This window comes from Pinus tabuliformis, chromosome 4_2 (assembly GCF_031772625.1).
Source record: "Pinus tabuliformis cultivar Carrire ecotype Pingquan chromosome 4_2, CPIR1, whole genome shotgun sequence".
NCBI lineage: Eukaryota > Viridiplantae > Streptophyta > Pinopsida > Pinales > Pinaceae > Pinus > Pinus tabuliformis.
The window spans coordinates 1,068,455,157-1,068,470,145 of NC_142304.1; the positions used below are offsets into that span (position 1 = coordinate 1,068,455,157).

Consider the following 14,989-nt stretch of genomic DNA (forward strand, 5'->3'; position numbering starts at 1 on the left):
GCCTTAATCTTTGGTTACTCCCAATAGATTAAAATTAAATCAAGTTTTTGAGGGTATCCTACATGGGTTAAGTATGATAAATTTGTATACCATTGCCGAATTCTATTTCATCAAGAAAAGGAGTTATGATAGGAAACAATTAAATATGTTAAATTCAAAAAATCAAGGTAAGAAGATTCTGTACTCATATTTAAACTCTAAAACTAAGAAACTTAACAGTGATAAACGACTATTAAAACTGCAAAATCAGAATACTAGATTCTACAAACACAAATCACCCTGAAAACGTAAACAGCAAGTATAAATCTGAATCACTCCATCACACATCTGTGTTATATTAACTGAAACAAATACAATGCTGTAAGTCAAAACTCAAAATCTCGGACCATCTAGATGGAATTCTCAGCCCTTCTTTTATAAATAAGAAGGCTATCGTTTACAGAAGGCATAAACCATCCCTATGGAGCTCCTAGGCCAGGTAAGGAAACACTTACCCTGAAACAAACTAGAGAAGTGTGCCCTAAGCTGCCAGGATTAGTGTATTGTTGTTGATTCCACAAGCCCTCTTGCTCAGGCTTTCCAGACTCCGACAGTTCTCTCATTTTCAACCTTACAGGGGTGTATTGTTGTTGATTCCATAAGGCCTCTAGCTCCGGCTCTCCAGACTCAGACAGTTCTCTCATTTTCTCCTTTAGATACATCATTGTAATAGCTCAGCTGCAATAAATCAGATGCTCCACCCTCACCTCTCATATTTACAGATGTACTTGTGGATGCTACAGTTTGCTTACAACTTACAGCATGTTCTACTTGGATATCTCATGTATCAGTATTCTTGCTTGGTTGTGGTACCATAACTTCTTGGTCTTGCAGTGAAAATAGTAAACTCTAACGAAATCGGACAACACCATATAACATTATAGTTTTATTCTTTGCCTCATCATACCATGGGTGACATTGTTTTCTTTAAGTGTTGTCATTTCTTGGATCAGCATATACTGCTGGGAAACTAATTAAGATACCATTTTACACATCCCCACCCATAATTAATACTTTCCGTTGTACCCCTTCACTCAATTCTGTTCATAATAAGTCTTTCCCCTTTTATGTTTGACTCGTCAAAGATTCAAAAACAAACAAAAAATGGTCTAAATGAAGAAAATCCTAAGTTATTAAAAGAGGTGGAGAGCCAATAAATGTAAAGTTTGAGTGAATTCCACTTTGCTATGAGGCCATTGGCCCTAGTCCCATGGTTGTCTATGAATATTTAAAGAAAAAGTGACTTGTTCAATGAAACAAACGCTTAAAGAAGAAGGCAAAAAAGGTTAGTAAGATACAATGTCAAGAAAGGCAGATCGATGTTAAGCTCCCTCCTTAAATGCTTCTATACACAAAATGCCCAGCTGAAGGCTGCATGATCAAAAATGTAAGGCATCTGCAACATTACTAGACTTCAAAGGTCATTGCATGAATCATTCCCCTTCCCCTATCATGATTTTCCATCACATCACCTATCTTTTACTTAGCAACCTAGAAAACACACTTTGTCCTAGGATTTGACACACCCAAAATGGTTAACTGTTGTTTCCCCATGGTCAAATTTAAGCAAATTATAAAACTAACCTTTCTTATGTTGTGTTTCAAGAAATCACTAAATGTATATTACCTAATGGCACCTTAAGAAGTTGGACTTATTTGTTGAAGTTTCTAAGTCTACCAGTTAGAAACCCTCCATGCACTTTATCTTATTTATTCCTACCTACTTGTTGCGTTACTTAACAAGTTATTTACAATGTAAATACTGAAAATAAACACTAGTGCATGCTCAACATATTACAGATCAACAACTGAAAGAAACAGAAACAATCACACCAAATGACACCGTCGTTATTTTTGGACAAATGTCCCCGGAAAAACCCAATGTGGGAAAACCGGTGCAGTTATCTGAGGGTTTTCTTATTAAGAAATATCAGAGTACAATCTGGGTGCTAAATCTGGCCTACCCAACAGAGAATTTCCTTGGCAGTAATACCTCTCAGTTTGACACAAATTTCTTGGCTGAAACCCCAGATAATCCTTCTGGGAGCTCCTCAGCTCCAATCTGCCCTAGAAACCCCAGCGTCTACCTTTCTGGACTGCGTCAGCCCCTCTCTGCCTAGCACTGGCCCTGCGTCACCCTGAATGGGTCTTCGTTAGCCTTAAGAGGCCCTACGTCAGCCTTCTTGCCCTCTGCGTCAGCGACGCTAGCCTCTCTGAGGCTCCGCGCAGCTCCCGGCTACCTTTGCGTGGCCCTGCGTGAGCCCTGGCTGCTACTGCATCACTCTCTCTGGCTCCTGCGCTGCTCTTCCAGCGCTATCTCTACCTCATTGTCTCTCTGTACTTAATTCCCCTCAGCTGCAACTCCGATCATTGATTCTATCTCTCTTAGCAAACCCCGCTCTAGAGAATAGAATGACCGATCACTCTGGTGTGTTCTCCAAGTGACCCTTAAGCCTCCTCTTATACTTTTCTCGTTGGCATATCAACGGCCGAGATTAAGTCCCTAATCAATGACTAAGATTAGATCTGGCTTGATCCATGTCTTTTGGACCATTCTAACACAGTTTCATATTAATCCACATTAATATTTTAATTTCCCTAAGTTTAGACATAAGGACTCCATTAAAAATATTAATTATTTTAATATTTCCTGAACTGTTTAGAATCTGCCCAAACCCTTTCTGGGTATTGGAGATCTCATGTGCCCCAACTTCTCCACCAAATTTCGTGGCTAGAGCACATCCAATGCTACCCCAAATCAACATTATTGCCTCAAAATCTAGCAAGCTAGACCAAGTGGCTTACGAGGTGTGGCCCACTGTCACCACAACCACTACCTTCTACTCTTTAGTGGACATCCCACACCATTAAATTTCTCAATACCAACCAGATTTATTTTCTCACGACAAGTAAATTTATTCCTAACAATTTATCAAAATAAATTTTGAATCACCGAAAAATCAAATCACTAGTATTTTAACATCTAGAAATAGATATGCAGGGGAAATTAATTAGAGAGATCAATCAGACATTGCAAAATTAATTCACCAACAACAATTCTCCATCATATATTAATCTGGAAAATATGGGTTTTCGACCCACAAAGATACAAGGAAAAATACAATAACCGGAACTTGTAACTCGGCCCCAACAAGATGAATTTGGCCCAAGGAATTTGGCCACCTAGAAATCGGCCTCAGAAGTAATTCATTCTGAAGGAAATCAGCCCCCACTAATCACCAGAAATCGGCCTCTGCGCCCAACAACCCGTCCTTGGTAATCCAGCCTCCCTAGCAACTGCGCCTCACTTCAACAACTTGGCCTTGCAATCTCCACAACTCAACCTCTTGGATTCCCCCTCGATTCTCCTATACTCTGCACTCCAGTCTATTGAGCCACTCGCTCTCTTTGTGATGACTCGCTCTCTTGAGTTCTTGTGTCTGCTCACTTTTGTGTGTTCACCTCTTCGCTAGGCTTCTTTTATAATCTTCATTAAGCCCAAGTTCCTAACCATAATCTCCCTTCTAGAAGATCTTGGAGATCAATGCTTGAGATTATTTCTGAGTCACTTAAATAATTAAATTATTTATCCTTAAAAAATGACTTAATAGTCTACAATAATTAATTGACTTTAATTATTGTAATTTTCCTAAGACTTCGAAAAGAAGACATAAATCACTTACACCACCAAGCAAGCACCTAAAGAGGCAATAAATCATCTTCCACATGCTAAGACACCAACCCTATGCAAAAGTGTGAAATTTTTAATATTCTTGCAGTTGTTGGTTATTAATCACCTATTAAATTTGATTATTTGTCTTCTACAATTTGTATGCGGCAAATACTGAATAAAACACTTTTGCAACTTCACAAAAATAAATAAACTACAGGAATTGAGAAAATATTGCAATCATACAAATAATGAACACCGTTATTTTTAGATAAATATCTGTAGAAAAAACCCAGTGTGGGGAAATCCACTGCAGCAGATGAGGGTTTATATTATTAATAAATCTTCAGCAATTGAGAATTACATAGACTACTTGCCTCTCACTGGCAAAGCTCCAACAATATCTTTACTCCACTTATATTGGCCAAATCGAACCTCTGCAACAAACTCGGCTCTCCTCTGTGCAATTCACACCTCCTTCCAACAACACGCATTGGCAAAACTAGAAATACACATAGCCTCTCCTAGAACTTGCACTGCCTTCGGAAATTCTTTCCTGCAATATTCTTTGCCTCCAACAAATCGCAAGGGCAACTAACACCTCCTCTAGCAATTGGAAATTGAACTGTTGCCCAAAAACTTGTCCCGCCCAATGCAGCGTCTCTGCAAATTAATTCGGCCTCCTTCCTTTTTTCAAAATAACTGAAATCTTCATGAAGAATTTCTCCGGAATTTCTCTCCTCAATTTCCTATTAGTTTTTTTTGTGGCATCAGACAACTGATCTAGTCTCGATTTGCGTCTAAGATACTAAGGAACACGAGACCTTTAAAACCCATAAAAGGTTTTGCGAGATAAGCTTGTGAAACGCCTTAATTAAATTAATTAGCCATCATTTAAATTTTTCCCAAGTCTAACTTAGGAAAATTGGATAATTAATAGTAATTAGTTAAGGAAAGTTTAAAAAACTCTGGAAACTCACATGGATCGAGTTTGAGATAATCTTAGATGTTGATAACGATTTAATCATGGCCATTGGTGATCCAACAAGAGGTTATAAGAGTAGGTCGATGGGGATGAAGACGACATAGTTGTGAGACAAAGGGAGAGCAAGTTCCTTGGAAAAACGAGTTATTCAGGGCAGAGATCCGACAAGAAGAAGATTTCGAGCTAGCGAAGGAAGCATAAGTGATTGAGGGAAGAGCAGCAGCAGAGTTCCAGAGAGCCAGCAAAGAGGAGGCCTAAATATTCTGCAAGGAAAGTCGTTCAAGTTGAGCAAGTGATCCAAAAACCCCAGTGCAGGTGTCGGAGAGAGATTGTTTCAATGGTTAAAGACCAGAAAAGCACCCGGAAAGAAGAACAACTCATTTCTAGTGACAAAGGGAGGCTAGACGACCAGTTGGAGGCAATTCTAGAAGCGGTATGACTTGCCCAGGCCAACAGTGCAAGCAGCCAATCAGGCAGTGCGAGCAGGCAAAAAGGAGGCTGAATTATTTTGGCAGAGAGAGAATTTTCTCCTAAATATTTTGTCGAGATTTTTGTTGGAGGATAGCCAGATTGACATCTAGATTATTGTACTCAGATTTTGATATTGCATAATAATAAAAATAAACCCTCATCTGTTGCACTGGTTTTCCCTTCGGGGTTTTTCCGGGGACATTAGTCCAAAAATATTGGTGTCATTTTTATTTTGTGTGTGCATCAATTTTCTTAGTTCTAGCGTTTTATTTAGCTTCCACAAAATTTATTTGTGAAAAATTGTAGTGTGATTTATTCGGTATTAATCAGAAGATTAATAAATAGCTAACCAATTAGAAGAGTAAATTCCAGTTGCTACATTTAAAGGAATTTTCACATGGTATCAGATGATTGAAGATCAAATCAAAGGCTCAGTAGCGAGAAGGAGAAATTTTGCAGTTACAGATGGAGTTATGAGCAGAATTTCTCATATTGCGCAGGCCACAATGAATTGTAAATTCGCAAAGGAAGAGAGTTTGACTTTCAGTTGTAGGTTGCAGATAAATTCGATCAGTCTCAAGAGCAAAAATTAGCAGGTTGTGGATTTGCTGGAGAGAGAGTTTCGATGAGCAGATCAGTCAGTTTGTTGAGCAGATCTAGGCGCAGTTGGTTTGCAGCAACAGGTCAATGTTGGGTGCAAGAGAAAAGCACACAGAGTAAGAGGAATTTCCAGAATTTCTTAGAGGGTTTCCAGATCCAGTTCCCAAGAGGAGATCCATGATTTCCAATTGTAGTAGGTTGTAGCAGTTTTCCCAATCAGCGAGTGCAAGCTTCGAGAGCAACAGCTCGTGTGCCAGATTCAAAGGACTTTCGAAAGGTTCAGCAAGTTGCCCAGTTGAGGTAGCAGGCAGTGTGAGGACGGGAGAAGGACATCTGGAGACATACAGTAGCAGATCTACGCATTCCAGCTTGGAGTGTGAGTAGCAAAGAACGAGGCCGAGCAGGAAAGGGAGTAGATAACTGTTTATTTCCTAGTTTTTGAGTTTTCACAAAGATGGCCACAGCAAGTCTCGGAGATCAGGATAGCCTTGACGAAGCCTCAAACTTTTCTATCTAGAAGGCTAGGATGTTATTCCTATTGGATGAGCATAGCCTGAAAGAGTTCATGATAGCAGTTATAGTTGCACCGGCAAACCCTATCCAGTTCCATGATTATAGGAAGGATATGGCCAAAGCCAAAAGGATGGTCTTGGATGGAGTCTAAGATCATATTATTCCACACTGTAGAGAAAGCAACAGCAAAGGACATGTGGAATGCGTTGTGAAGTTATACCAGGATCCCTCTGAGAATCGAAAAATGGTTCTCATGGAGAAGTTGAGGACCGCAAAAATGATGAAGGGTGAAGGTGTAACTTCATATCTCACCCGAATTCGATATGTCCGAGATGAGCTAGCAGTTGTAGGTTAGAAACCAGAGGATAGTGAACTTGTGTGAATAGCACTAAATGGGTTTACCAAAGAGTGGGCCACATTCATTCAGGGAATTACTAGACGAGATAGAATTCCTGATTGGGAATGTCTTTGGAGTGACTTCACACAATAGGAGATAAGGCTCAGTCTTGTCGAAGGCACTACTAGCAGCAATAGCAAAGGACCGAAGGTTGAGAAAGAGGGGGAGAATGTAGCCCTTGCAAGCAAAGGAAAGGCGAAGAAAAGGCCCAATCAGGGACAAGGCTCAAAGGGAGGAGAGAAGAAGAAGAAGGATTTGCCGAATATCAAATGCTTCAGATGTGGTTAATTTGGTCACTACAGCACCTAGTGTCCCAAGAAAAAGTAGGACAAGAAGGGGGAGCAACAGACTACAGCTTCAGGAAACATAGATGAGTTAACCTCTAGGATGGAGGAGTTCGCATTGATAGTAGTTATACCACCAAATGGAGGACGAGCATGAGGCTTCAGAGTTACAGGTTTGGGCAGGGTCCAAGGAGGACAACATCAAACAGATGTTTCCTCTTGGATCATTACCTTGGCTATGGGGGCCCACAGTTTTCAGTAGCAACAATATCAGTGTTAGAGGGCACAGTTAGATATTGAGAGACATTTGCAGTCAGATACTAGAGGGGCGCATACAATTACTCAATAGACAATGTAGATACTAGTTGCAGTCAGAGACTCAGGAGACAGTTGCAAAGCCAGTATGGAGACACAGTGGATCCATAGATTATTTCTCAGTTGCAGTAGTTGCAGCAGCATGAGATCAGATGCAAAGCATGCAGTGTTGGCAGCAATGCAGGATGGCACAATGCAGTGTCAACTATTGATTTGCAGTAGCATCGGATGTGCTCTAGCCACGAAATTTGGTGGAGAGGTTGGGGCACATGAGATCTCCAATACCCAAAAAGGGTTTCAGCAGATTCTAAACAGATCAGGAGATATTAAAATAATTAATATTTTTTACGCAGTCCCTAAATCTAAACTTAGGGAAAATAAAATATTAATGTGTATTAATATGAATCTGTGTTAGAATGGTCCAAAAGACATGGATCAAGCTAGATCTAATCTTAGCCGTTGATTAGGGACTTAATCTCGATCGTTGATATGTCAACAAGAAAAGTATAAGAGAAGGCTTGAGGGTCACTTGGAGGAGACACCAGAATGATCAGTCATTCTGTTCTCTAGAGTGGGGTTTGCTAAGAGAGATAGAATTAGTGATCGAGAGATGTAGCCTATGTCACAGGGTTCGGCGAACCTGAAGCTTCAGGTTCGAAATTCGGCGAACTTGTAAAAAAAATTTGAAGTTCGTTCAGGTTCGCCGAAACCTGAAAGCCGAACCTCAAGTCGAACTCGAACCTCAAGCCGAACCTCAACGAACCTAATCGAACTTAATCGCGAACTTAAATGAATTTTTTGAAGTTCGGCGGTTTTCTTGACGGTTTTCTTGGCTGACTGTGGTACACGAGCTTGGTTTTGTGAAGTCAAATATCAGAACATAATGCTACAGGAAACAACATAAAACTCATAAATAAAAGTGCAATTGCACACCGAATAATTGCACTGTTTAAATCTAAAAACTCCATTGATTTGTTGTTCACCCCAAAAAAGGAAAACGGGTAAACTCACTACGCAGAGAAGAAGTGTGGGATGAGCTCACTACGCAGGGTGGTTTTTATAGATAAGGGACACTGATTACTTTTCTTTGAGAATGTAAATCTGGGAAACAGTCGAGACCTGCAACGTGCCTCCTTGATTATGAATAATATACTCAAAATATTTAACAGTGTCCTATTTGAAATCGGACTTTTGAATATTGAATAACATTGAAATTTGACTGTTGCAGGTGAGATAATTACGTCAAACAACTGGCTTTCTTTAATTGACAATTACAATTTATTTGTGTGTTTAACAAATTTGTGTTCGTCAACTTTATGAAAATTGCATTTCCAACGACTTCTGGGATCTGGGTTTTTAAAAGAACGATGAAGTTTGACTGTGACTTGGTATCTGTATATTCTTTTATATTTAACCGGTGGTCTGCTCGACTATAGTCTATATTTAACAGATTCTGGTTAATTAACTTTATAAAATTGTATCAAAGGCTATAAAATGAGATATCTAACTTATTAAACTAATTTATAATGTATGGATTACACTGAGATTCTCGATTCTTCAAATAAAATATATAATAGAATTTTGTATAAGTTAAAGAAATGAGCATTATGATGGTGAAATCCAAAGTTTTTCATCATAAATATATATATATATATTGAAAAATATGTATAGTCGAACCTAATGCCGAACCTCATTCGAACTTGATCCGAAAATTCGAATTCGAATCGAACTTAATCGTTGTCGAACTCGAATTCGAACTCGAACCGTGTGACATAGGATGCAGCTAAGGGGCATTTGAGTACAGCGAGATAGAGAGGCAGAGATAGTGCCAGGAAAGCAGCGTAGTAGCCAAGGAGAGTGACGCAGAGCCAGCTAGGGCTCACGCAGAGGCAGCCGAGAGTTGTGTGGAGCCTCAAAGAGGCCAACATTGCTGATGCAGAGGGACAGAGCATTGACGCAAACCCATCCAGGGTGACGCAGGGCCAGCGTGGGACAGAGAGGGGCTGACGCAGTCCAGAGAGAGACTGACGCTAGGGTTTCTGGGGCAAATTTGTGCTGAGTAGCTGCCAGAAGGATTACTCGGGGTTTCAACCAGGAGATTTGTCAGAAACTGAGAGATATTACTGCCAAGGAAATTCTCTGTTGGGTAGGCCAGTTTCGACACCCAGATTGTACTCTGAGATTGCTTAATAAGAAAACCCTCAAATAACTGCACCGATTTTCCCACATTGGATTTTTCCGGGGACATTAGTCCAAAAATAATGGTGTCATATGGCATGTTTGTTTCTGTTTCTTTTACTTGCTGATTTGTAATATGTTGAGCAGGCACTAGTGTTTATTTTTAGTATTTACATTGTAAATAACTTGTTAAGTAAAATAACAAGTAGGTAGGAATAAATCAGATAAAGTGCATGGAGGGTTTCTAACTAAGTAAACTTAGACTCTTCAACATGGTATCAGAGCGTGATTGTCGATCACAGGAGGACTAAGGACATCAGCCGAGCGGAGCAATAGCAACAGAAAACAATTGTCCCGAGGTGACAGAAGTTGTTTCTAGTAGAGCAGCAACAAGGGAAGGGTGACACAGAGCCTGCGTCATTAAGGGTGAGCCGAGAAGAGGCAGCGCAGAAGCTAAGGAGGCAAAGGGAGCCTCACCCGAAGACACGCAGTCGCTGCGAAGGCTGACACAGTTGGCTGAGGAGGCCAGGTTGTTCGTGTTGGGATTGCGCAGAGCCTAGAAGCTCTCACTTCAAGTTGTTGCTGGGGTTTAGAAGGCTGCAGGAATATTGCAGAGTGGAGCTGGTGAGGAACTGTAGTCAAAACAGTGCCTGACAGAGCAAGACAAGAGGAGTTGCTACCGAGGGTTTCTAGCCTAGGAACTCGGATCAATGATGCGGTTGCACAAGACGATCAGAGTAGGGGGCATCTGGACAGCGGCAGAAGGATTCAGAGGGAGTCCAGAAGAGAACTTCCAAACAGGAAGTAGAGACTCAGAGGCGTCGAACAGAGAACTTCCAGGAGGGAAGTAGAGGAGCATCATGGCACTACACGGAGTAAGAGTCTAGGATAGACTGGATGAAGCGTCGAACTTCGTAGTCTAGAAGGCCAAAATCTTATCCGTACTTGACAAGAATCGTGTCAAGAACTTTGCCTTGAAGGTAATAGCTATCCCAGTCAACCCCAATGATAATGACAAGTACGAGGAGGCAATGGCGAGGGCCAAGAGCATCATCCTTGACGAGGTCAAGGATCATGTAGTACCACACATAGCCGAGAAGGAAACGGAATTTGAGATGTGGGAGGTTCTCAAGAAATTGTACCAGCATGCTTCTGTGCAGAGAAGAATGCTACTTGAGAATCAGTTGAGGTCGTATCAGATGAAGGGAGAGCCAACTGACTCCTTCCTCGGAGGACTGAATGAGATTCGAGATCAGTTGACTACTATAGAAGCGACACCAGATCAGGGATTGATGGTGAGGACAGCCCTGAATGTTGTCTCAGAAGACTGGGAGGTATTTGTCCAAAGTATACTGGGTAGAGGGACTCTCCCACCTTGGGACGAGACGTGGGCAGCTCTTCACCAAGAAGAGATCAGACGGCAGTCAAAGATGGGTAGCAGTAGCAAAGGGATCAAAGTCAAGCAGGAGGAGGAAGACGTGGCCCTAGCATCTGAGGGAAAGCAGGAGAAGTGGAAAAGGAAAGATCTCTCCAAGATCAAGTGCTTCCACTGTGGGGAGCTGGGTCATTATGCGACCCAGTGTCCAAGGAAGAAGAGTAAGGGAAAGTCTTTCGAGACTAAGGCAGCACCAGCACGAGCAGAGAAGGAAGTTTTGACAAACGATGACTGTGCCATGAGTGCACATGCACCACTTGAGAAGAAGTGGGGAGACATCGCACTGTAGTCAGGCGGACTACAGGCGATGAGGGGCAGGATCCTCAAGGTACCCAGCCTCTTGGATTAGACCTTGCTACGGGAGCCCCGACGAGGAGTAGCAGGACTGGCTGATGTGGGTAGAGAGATGGATGCGGATGGAGCAGCAGAGAAAGCTACAGTGCAGGAGTCCTGAGACAGCGCGAGGCTAGCAAGCTGCGGCATTGCGAGAGGCACAGGAGTGTTGCACCAGTGCAGGGTGGCACAGAGAGGTATGCAACAGTGCGAGATACAGGGAGTTGTTGCAGTAGCGCAGAGGTCAGAGAGGGAGCACTTGTCAGCGGCAGAGGGAGCTTCAGCATCAATGGGTGTCTCTAGCCCAACAGGGAGGTCAGATTGGGAGATCAATTACTTACTTCTCAGTAACTGAGTTGCAGTGTAGCAATGGGCAGCACGATGCAACATGATGAGAGGAGATGCAGTGCAGATGCAATGCTGGCACAAAGGACCAGCAACAGCACAGATGCAAAGGGAGACGCAGTACAGGATGCAACAATGTAGAGGATGCTGGGCAGGAAGGCCTAGCATCAGCACAAGTACCGATGCCGGATGATCAAAGTAATACTCAGTGAGGAGTATTGCTAGAGCACAATCCTTTCTAAGAGGGAGTGTTGATTTGAGGTAGCATCGGATGTGCTATAGCCACGAAATTTGGTGGAGAGGTTGGGGCACATGAGATCTCCAATACCCAGAAAGGGTTTCGATAGATTCTAAACAGATCAGGAGATATTAATATAATTAATATTTTTAATGGAGTCCCTAAGTCTAAACTTAGGGAAAATAAAATATTAATGTGTATTAATATGAATCTGTGTTAAAATGGTCCAAAAGACATGGATCAAGCCAGATCTAATCTTAGCCGTTGAGATGTCAACAGGAAAAGTATAAGAGGAGGCTTGAGGATCACTTAGAGGAGACACCAGAATGATCAATCATTCTATTCTCTAGAGCAGGGTTTGCCAAGAGAGATAGAATTAGTGATCGGGAGATGCAACTGAGAGGCATTTGAGTACAGAGAGACAGAGAGGCAGAGATAGTGTCGGGAAAGCAGCACAGTAGCCAAGGAGAGTGATGCAGAGCCATCCAGGGCTCACGCATGGCCACGCAGAGGCAGCCAGGAGCTGCGCAAAGCCTTAGAGAGGCCAGCATTGCTGACGCATAGGGCCAGAGGGATGACGCAGGGCATCCCAGGGCTCACGCAAACCCATCCAGGGTGACGCGGGGCCAGCGTGGGACAGAGAGGGGCTGACGCAGTCCAGAGAGAGACTGACGCTGGGGTTTCTGGGGCAGATTTGTGTTGAGTAGCTGCAAGAAGGATTATCCAGGGTTTTAGCCAGGAGATTTGTCAGAAACTGAGAGGTATTACTGCCAAGGAAATTCTCTGTTGGGTAGGCTAGTTTCGGCACCCAGATTGTACTTTGATATTGCTTAATAAGAAAACCCTCAGATAACTGCATCAGTTTTCCCACATTGTGTTTTTTCAGGGACATTAATTCAAAAATAATGGTGTCATATGGCGTGTTTGTTCCTGTTTCTTTTAGTTGCTGATCTGTAATATGTTGAGCATGCACTAGTGTTTATTTTCAGTATTTACATTTTAAATAACTTGTTAAGTAGAATTACAAGTAGGTAGGAATAAATCAGATAAAGTGCATGGAGGGTTTCTAACTAAGTAAACTTAGAAACTTCAAGGAATTACTAAAGGGTGGGCCACATTCGTTTAGGGAATTAATAGACGAGACAGAATGCCTGATTGGGAATGTCTTTGGAGTGACTTCACACAACAGGAGATAAGGCTCAGTCTTGTCGAAGGCACTACTAGCAGCAATAGCAAAGGACCGAAGGTTGAGAAAGAGGGGGAGAATGTAGCCCTTGCAAGCAAAGGAAAGGCGAAGAAAAGGTCCAATCAGGGACAAGGCTCAAAGGGAGGAGAGAAGAAGAAGAAGGATTTGCCGAATATCAAATGCTTTAGATGTGGTCAATTTGGTCACTACAGCACCCACTGTCCCAAGAAAAAGTAGGACAAGAAGGGGGAGCAACAGATTACAGCTTCGAGAGACATAGATGAGTTAGCCTCTAGGAATGGAGGAGTTTGCATTGATAGTAGTTATACCACCAGATGGAGGACGAGCATGAGGCTTCAGAGTTACAGGTTTGGGCAGGGTCCAAGGAGGACAAAATCAGACAGATGTTTCCTCTTGGATCGTTACCTTGGCTATGGGGGGCCCACAGTTTTCAGTAGCAGCAAGATCAGTGTTAGAGGGCGTAGTCAAATCTTGAGATACATTTGCAGTCAGATACTAGAGGGGCGCAAACAGTTACTCAATAGATAGTGTAGATACTAGTTGCAGTCAGAGACTCAGGAGAAAATTGCAAAGCCAGTATGGAGACACAGTGGATCCGTAGATTATTTCTCAGTTGTAGTAGTTGCAACAGCATGAGATCAGATGCAGAGCATGCAGTGTTGGCAGCGATGCAGGATGGCACAGTGCAGTGTAAATAGCAACGCAGATGCAAGATGGTTCATCTACAAGGTTAGCAAATGAATCAGAGTATGCGCAATGGCTTGATGGACAGTGATAGGACATTATAGATGTCAAACATCAGCAGCGTGAGGGAAGATGTTATGGGAGAGAGCACCTTCCTTGCTAAGAGGGAGTGTTAGTTTTTGTAGCATCAGACATGTGTTCTAGTCTCGATTTGTGTCTAAGAAACTAAGGAACACAAGATCTTCAAAACCCAGAAAAGGTTTTGCGAGATAAGCTTGCAAAATACCTTAATTAAATTAATTAGCCATCATTTAAATTTTTCTAAGTCTAACTTAGGAAAATTGGTTAATTAATAGTAATTAATTAAGGAAAGTTGAGAAAGCTCTAGAAACTCACATGGATCGAGTTTGAGATGATCTTAGTCGTTGATAATGATTTAATCATGACCATTGGTGATCCAACGAGAGATTATAAGAGCAAGTTGACGGGATGAAGAGGACACAGTTGTGAGACACAGGAAGAGCAAGTTCCTTAGCAGATCGAGTTATTCAGTGTAGGATCCAGTGGAAAGAAGAGTTTGAGCCAAAGAAGGAAGCATCAGTGATTAAGGGAAGAGCAGCAGCAAAGTTCTCGAGGATCTTTCTAGCTCCGAAGAGCCAGCAGAGAGGAGGCTGAAATATTTTGCAGGGAAAGTCGTCCAGGTTGAGCGAGTGAGCCAGAAACCCTAGCGCAGGTGTCAGAGAGAGATTGTTTCAGTGGCTGAAGGCCGGGAGAGCACCCAGAAAGTAGATCGACTCATTTCCAGTGAGAGAGGGAGGCTAGACGACCCTGTTGGAGGCAGTTTTAGAGGTCGTACGACTTGCCTAGGCCAGTAGTGCGAGCAGCCATTCAGGCAGTGCGAGAAGGCCAGAAGGAGGACGAATTATTTTGGAAAAGAGAGAATTTTCTCCTTAATACTTTTGGTGAGATTTTTGCTGAAGGATAGCCAGATTGGCATCTAGACTATTGTACTCAAATTTTGCTACTGCATAATAATAAAAATAAACCCTCATCTGCTGCATTGGTTTTCCCTTCGAGGATTTTCGGGGGATGTTTGTCCAAAAATATTGGTGTCATTTTTATTGTGTATGCGCATCAACATTCTCAGTTCCAGGATTTTATTTAGCTTCCGAAGAATTTATTTATGAAGAATTGCAGTGTGATTTATTCGGCATTAATCAAAAAATTAATAAACTGCTAACCAGTTAAAAGAGTAAATTTTAGTTGTTGCATTTCAAGGAATTTTCACATTTCCT

At 42.0% G+C, this 14,989-nt stretch overlaps 1 protein-coding gene across 1 annotated transcript in view; it reads right to left on the reverse strand.

The window, feature by feature from the left end:
- LOC149173326 (uncharacterized) overlaps positions 1-14,989 on the reverse strand; it is a 208,236-nt gene that overhangs the window by 84,980 nt on the left and 108,267 nt on the right. The gene's annotated exons all lie outside the window — the stretch shown is intronic.